The sequence below is a fragment of the Physeter macrocephalus genome, chromosome 17 (genome assembly GCF_002837175.3).
Source record: "Physeter macrocephalus isolate SW-GA chromosome 17, ASM283717v5, whole genome shotgun sequence".
Classification (NCBI taxonomy): domain Eukaryota; kingdom Metazoa; phylum Chordata; class Mammalia; order Artiodactyla; family Physeteridae; genus Physeter; species Physeter macrocephalus.
The window spans coordinates 6138917-6146275 of NC_041230.1; positions in this window are offsets into that span (position 1 = coordinate 6138917).

Sequence of the window (7359 nt, forward strand, 5' to 3'; positions counted from 1 at the left end):
GCAGAGGGCGTCATGATCATCTGGGAAGAGGGGAGGGTTTACTACCTCCGTGTTACAGAGAAGAAAGTAGAAGGCCAGATAAATGAAGTCATTTGCCCATAAAAGAGTGAAGAGGCAGAACTGGGAATTGAAATCAGCTGGGTCCCTCTCCATAGCCTTTGCTTCCTACTGCATCATGCTGTTCCTTATCCAGTGGCTCTCAGCCTTGCCTGCACATTAGAATCATCTGGAGACTTCTAAAAGTCTGGATGGGGACTTCCCCGGCAGTCCAGTGGTTAAGACTCCACGCTTCCACTGCAGGGGGCACGGGTTCCGGTCACTCACACCCAGATGTGTCCTTGCTCTGTGTCCCCAGCTGGGTCCCCTTTGTGCAGACTGGATGCCTCTCCCTGAATCACCAGGGAGAGGCCTTTCCCATGCCTCGGGGCACACACTGCACTACTGTTCAGCCTCTTGGCGCCTGACTGACTTGTAGCAACCCCCTTCTCCTTTGTCACCATGGACAGGACTTCCTGATTCCAAACCAGACGTGATCCCCAAGCTGGAGCAGTGGGAAGACCCATGGACTGTGGAGAGAGACGTTCCGAGAGGTCCAGGTAAGTGAAGGAAGGTCTCTCTATCTAATCATTTTTTAAATTAAATTTCATTGTTTTTCTCCCAGCTTTACTGAGGTGTAATTGACAAATAAAGGTGTTATATATTTAAGGTGTACAAGGTTGTATTTTGACATACGTATACATTGTGAAATGATTACCACAATCAAGCTATTGATTCAGAGTTACCGTTTTTTTTTTGTTTTGTTTTTTTAATGAATTTATTTATTTATTTATTTATGGCTGCGTTGGGTCTTCGTTGCTGTGCGCGGGTTCTCATTGCGGTGGCTTCTGTTGTTGTGGAGCACGGGCTCTAGGCGCGTGGGCTTCAGTAGCTGTGGCTCGAAGGCTCTAGGGCAGAGGCTCAGTAGTTGCGGCGCACGGGCTTAGCTGCTCCGCGGCACGTGGGATCTTGCCGAACCCGTGTCTCCTGCACTGGCAGGCGGATTCTTAACCACTGCGCCACCAGGGAAGCCCAGAGTTACCGTTTTTTCACCGTGGTGAGAACACTTAAGATAAACTGTCTTAGAACATTTCAAGTATACAATGCAGTATTATAACTATAGTCACCATGTTTCAGATGAGTTTATTTCTCCTCCTGGGGCAAGGGGGTGGGGTGTACACCCAACAGAAAAGAGCCAAACCCCTTACTCATTAAGCAGTCGGTCCCCGCAGCCCCTGACGACCACTAATCTGCTTTGTGCCTCTGTGGAGTTTTTGTGTCTGGCTTCTCTCACTTAGCATAATGCTTTCAGAGTTTATCAACATCGTAGCACATTATCAGTCCTTTATTTTTTGTGGCTGAATAAGATTCCATCGCCTGGATAGACCACATTTTATTCATACAGTCTTCAGTTGACAGAGAGTTGGGCTGTTTCCACGTTTTGGCTGTTGGGAACATTCACACACGTACAAGTTTTGGTTAGTGCCTGTTCTCCACTCTGCTGGCCAGGCCCTGGTCCGGTGAGGGCGTGGCTGTGCCCCTCATGGCATCTGACCGAGGGGATGGCTCTCGGTGGCCTTGGCCTGTGCCTTTCTCTGTTCCCTTCTACCGTTTTCCTTCCTCGCTGTGCAGAAAAAGGTTAACACAGCAGGCCTGAGGCTGCCGTCCTTGGAAGGGCCTGATGCAAGGTTGGCCTTTGGCTGGTGTCTGGGAACTTGGATTTCGGGAGCGTGGGGTTCTCACCACTCCCTAAACGGTAACAGCGGCTCACTGCGCCTGAACCGTGGGTACCAACAACGTGGTTTATAGTGGGCACCTGCGTTCCTTCTGGGAGTCTGGAATTTTGGTACGTGCTTTGCGGTGGGTGCCCTTCCTCAGATGCAGGAGCCTCTGCTCGAGGCCGCAGTTCCGGGCCAGCAGCTCGTTCTGTTGTCCAGGTCAGGCGGCTGGGGCTCTGTCCCCGTGCAGATTGGCAGGGCACGCTCAGGTCGCGGCTTGAGCGCGTTTCTTGCTTACATTTCAGAATCAGGGCCTGGGTCCCGAGCTCCCGACAAAGGGCACGCTCCAGGGCAGGTGACGCGGGGGCTGCCAGGGCACACACCTTCGTGAAGTCACAGAGCACAGAGGCCAGGCGGCAGCGGGGACGCGCAGCCGGCGGGAGCAGAGCCCCGAGCGGAGCCTCGCAGGAGGTTTCCTCTGGCTCCCCTTCCTCACCGAGCGACCATCGGGACACGCCGGCACGGGAGCAAGCTCCCGCGAACCATGTTCGCCAAGAGGGCGTCGCGTGCATTTCAGCCCTGGATCCGGGAGAGGGCGTGTGCGTGGAAGCCTTCGCCTCTTTTCCAGACCACAGTCTCCCTCGAGGAGTCGACGTTGGGAAGGACGCGCCGGCGCGCGGTGGGTGGGGAGGTGCGTTTGGCGAGAACGCGCGCCTCGTGGGCTGTCCGCCGAGTCCCGGCAGACGGAAGCCCCACGAGTGCGAGGAGCGTGGGAAGGTCCAGAGGGCCCACGCGGGTGAGAAGCTGTTCCCGTGCCGGGAGTGCGGGCGCGCCTTCAGCGAGAGCTCGTCCCGGGCCCAGCACCGGCGCATCCACGGGGGTGAGCGGCCCTTTTCCTGCACCGAGTGCACGCACAGCTGGACCCTAGCCAAGCACCTGGGGGCGCACATGGACGGGCGGCCCTGCGCGTGCGGGGAGTGCGGCGGGGCCTTCCGCCAGAGCAAGTCCCTTCGGGGGTTCGGGGGGTGGGGGGAGACCACGCGAACGCAGCGGGTGTCAGAAAACCCTCCGTGATCGTTTGGTTCTCGTGCGTCAGTGAACTGCGGACGTGCCAGATGCGGCGGAGACCTTCTGTCCGTCCTGGGTGCGTTGTCCCCCCAGCCTGGGAGGGCCCTGGGAGCGTCAGGAACTTGGGGCTGGTACAGAGCAGCCACTGTTGCCCTTCATGCCCTTCTCCACGCAGGGTCACCTGGTCGAGTGAGAAAGCTGGGCCTGGGCCTGGGACCTGTCTTCTGGAGATGCTTCTCGGTGAGCTTCAAGGGGAGTCACGGCCACCCCCAGTCCTCCCCCATGTGCGGGTTCCCACGGGTGCCCACTCTCTGGTAGGAAAGATCCACAGGTGTGCAGGGTCTTCCTCTCAGCAGGCCTGGAACAGCTCATTTCAAAGTTTTCGCTAAGGGAGAAGTGTAATCAAAAAACAAACACAAGAAAAAAAAAACTATTAAAAAAAAGGTATTTTTTTTTTTAGTCCTTTGTGCCTTGCATTAACCCGGGCCATATGGTTTTTTGTTTCCCACCCCACCCCCCAGAAAAGGAAGCTCTGTGTGCTGAAACGTGGTGTCACCAAGTCCAGCTCTTTAGAAACTGTGTGTCGCTTCTCAGCTTCAGCATGAAGACTCTGTTGAAATCAGCTGCGACGGTGATGCCGGTGTAAGGCGTCCACACTGTGTGAGCACTTTGCAAGTGTTGTCCCATCTCATCCTGTCAGCGGCCCTGGAATGCAGGCACTTCTATCCCCGCTTAGAGCTGAGATTCTGAGAGGTTAAACTGCTTGCCCACGGCCAGCTGGAAGCCATTCACTGTTCAGGATGGAAATATTAGATGCAGCAGATAAGGACAGCGTGGTGGAAGTCCATCCGTCCCTTTCAGCGGACACCCGGACGTGTTCCCTGTGAGGAGGCGGTGCTGGAATATAAAGCCCCCTCGAGAATTGGGAGACAACAGGAGGATTGGGTCCCATCTGAAGAAGCAGTCGAACCATTTGACCCACTCGAGGCAAAGGCAGCGTGGGAACTGGGCAGCCCTTGCTCAATCCAGACGTTGTTGGTGAAATGCCTGCTGGGAGCCACGAGCTTGTTCCCATCACAGGCGGGGGCCTTTCACTTCCTGTACAACTTTGCTCAGGGCTTCCCTGTGGCCACCAAGGTAAGAACCAACCTCAAGCCCAGCCTCGAAGCCCCTGCACTTCCCCACCGTGGCCCACCTTTCCAGGCTCATTTCTCGTCGTCCCCCAGGCAGCTTGCGGTGACCAAACCTACCTCCTTCCGGTTCCTTGGACAGCCCAGCTTGTTCTGGTTTCCTGTCCTCAGCATCAGCTCCAGGGTGACTCCCTGAGCAAGTCAGAGGCCCGTGGCCTCCTCGGGCCCCCCCCACCCTGGCAGCACATCCCTTGTGTTGCTTTTGCCTGTGTCTTTGTTCAGAGCCCCCCCGGGCCAGGAGCCCCATTAGCACATGTCCACGTCTCTGTGTCCCTGTCTCCTGGCACGTATGGGCAATGCATGAGTGAGCCAGTGAGACACCGAATACAAAACTACTACTGGGGGGTCCCCCAGACCACCCTGTGGTTTGTGGACAGGGAATGTTGCCTGCCATTCCAGTAGACAAAGATCAAGCCATCAGCCAGTGCATGCCTCCAGATGGTGAGCCCTGAGGGGAATTCAGGATGGAGAAAAACAGGAAGCATTCTGTGGGTAACACAGAATGTTATCCATTCTGTGCTTTGGATACTGGCCCTGGATAGTTAAGATACATATCTAAGGAATAATTTCAATGAACCCAGACTCTTGCATCTTCCCATACATAGAAAAGCACTAACGTTATTAACTTGAGGTGTCTGTTCTTTGCGATTAGCAGTAATCTTTTGATGTTCGACTACATGTTTTGTTGTTTGTTTTGTTTTTCCAGCAAAAAGACCTTCTCTATATCCTGGCTCCTCCCTTACCTCTTTGAACAATGTTACTGCGAACATTTCTGTATAAGATTTTGTGTGGACATATGTTTTCATTTCTCCACTAAACTGTTTTCCACAGAGGCTGCATCATTTTGCATTTCCACCAGCAATGTATGAGGGTTCCTATTTCTCCACATCCTCACCAACACTTGTTACCTGTCTTTCTGATCACGGCCATCCTCTTGGGTGTGAAGTGGCATCACAGTGTGGCTTCCATTTGCAATTCCCTGATGACAGAGGATGTCGAGCATCCATTCATGTGCTTATTGGCCATTTGCATGTTTTCCTTGGGTAAATGTTACTGTCTTTGCCCATTATTATTTTATTTATTTATGTAGCCACACTGTGTGGCTTGCAGAATCTTAGTTTCCCCACCAGCGATGGAACCTGGGCCCCCAGCAGTCCTAACCGCTGGCCCACCAGGAAATTGGGTGATTTAGGGGCTTTGTTGTTGGGTTCTTTGAGTTGTAAGAGTTCTTTATATATCCTGGATGCAAGTTGTGTTTTTGTGTGTCTGTGTGTCTTTATGTGGGTCTGTATGTCTGTGTGAGCCTAAGTGTGTGGCTGTGTCTGAGCAGGTGCAACTTTGCCTCCCACCATGGACATGGAGAAGCAGAGGGCGTCATGATCATCTGGGAAGAGGGGAGGGTTTACTACCTCCGTGTTACAGAGAAGAAAGTAGAAGGCCAGATAAATGAAGTCATTTGCCCATAAAAGAGTGAAGAGGCAGAACTGGGAATTGAAATCAGCTGGGTCCCTCTCCATAGCCTTTGCTTCCTACTGCATCATGCTGTTCCTTATCCAGTGGCTCTCAGCCTTGCCTGCACATTAGAATCATCTGGAGACTTCTAAAAGTCTGGATGGGGACTTCCCCGGCAGTCCAGTGGTTAAGACTCCACGCTTCCACTGCAGGGGGCACGGGTTCGATCCCTGATCGGGGAACTAAGATCCTGCATGCCGCATGGTGTGGCCCAAAAAAAAAAAAGTCTGGATGCCCAGGCCAAACCCAGACCAGTGAAATTAGGATCTGTAATAGGCAAAATAATGCCTCTCCCGCCCCCCCAAGCTGTCCACACCCTAATCCTCAGAACCTGTATGTTACCTTACATGGCAAAAGGGAATTTGCAGATGGGGAAAGTATCCTGGATTACCAGGTGAGTCCAGCGTAATCACAAGGGTCCTCATAAGTGAAAAAGAGACGCAGGAGGGTCAGTCAGAGAAGGGGATGGAATGACGGCGAGGCAGGTGCACAGAACAAGGAACGAGGGCAGCCTCTAGAAGGTGGAAGAGGCAAGGAAATGGATTTCTCCCTTAGAGCCTCTAGAAGGAACACAAATGCCAACATGGTGATTTTAGCCCAGTGAGACCCACTTTAGGCTTCTGACCTCCAGAAACCCAAGATAAGAGATTTTTGTTGTTATGAGCCACTGCATTTGTGGTAATTTGTTACAGTAGTGATAGGAAACTAATACAGCCTCTTCAGACACAAACCAGACCAGTTAGCAGAGCCAACTGCACCCATGTGTATAACAGGAAGAAGGACATGACGGTTCATAGAAGTGGTAAAATAGGAACCAGGAAAATCTGGGGTTCCCTTCACTGGTGGGAGGCAAGTTAGGCTTGGAGGCAGGGAGGAATCAAGGCAAGTGCCGCAAGACATCAGTGATGTGAAGCTGGGCTTGGTGGAGGGGGCAGGGCTGGAGGGTGGGAAGCAAGAGCTGCCAGAGAGAAAGCCTTTGGTGGTGCAGAAAGGGAGAAGGTCATGGGCAGAGTTGACAATCTGGATGAACTGACTAGGCTCAGCAATTGCCTGGTGTGCAAACGGGGCTCAGTGCAGATGTGGTTTATTGTTATGATTATTGGGGGTGGGCATCATGGGGCTGTGCTTTTGACAACAGAAGTGGGACAGCAGAAGGCAGAAGACCACAAAGAAGGCCAAGAAGACCCAAAGAAATGAAGGCCACCAGTGCCACCCACAGGCCAAAGCCCAGCACCTGATGGGTGAGATGGGTCTTTGTTGGGGAAAGTGAAGGATTCCTTGGATTAGGGTGCCCATGGTGTGCCTACCAGTGGTCAGGAAATGCAAAGGGGCCATTTACATAAAAGATCCAGAACAGACAAATGCCCAGAGGCAGGAGGCAGATTGGTGGGTGCCAGGGGCTGGGGGCAGGGGAAATAGGGAGTGACTGCTAATGGGCATGGGGTTTCTTTTGGGGGTGATAAAAGTGTCCTGGACCTAGATAGTGGTGATGGTTGCACAGCCTTGTAAAGATACTAAAAACCACTGAATTGTACACTTTAGAAGGGTGAACTGAAGGTATGTGAAATACAGCTCCAAAAAAATGGTAAAAATTTTTAAAGGGGAAAGAAAATGGAAAGAGGACCAGGTAAAGAGGCACCGTGACCACATGGTTGCAGTGGGCCACACACATTACATACATGATACACACCTTCCCACAGCATCCACACCCCTCAACACCCCCCTCAACACCTCACTTCCTCACACACCCCTCACACCTCTCACTTCACACCCCCCTCACATCCTCACACACCCCCTCACCTCCTCACATCCCCCTCACCCTCCTCACACCCCCT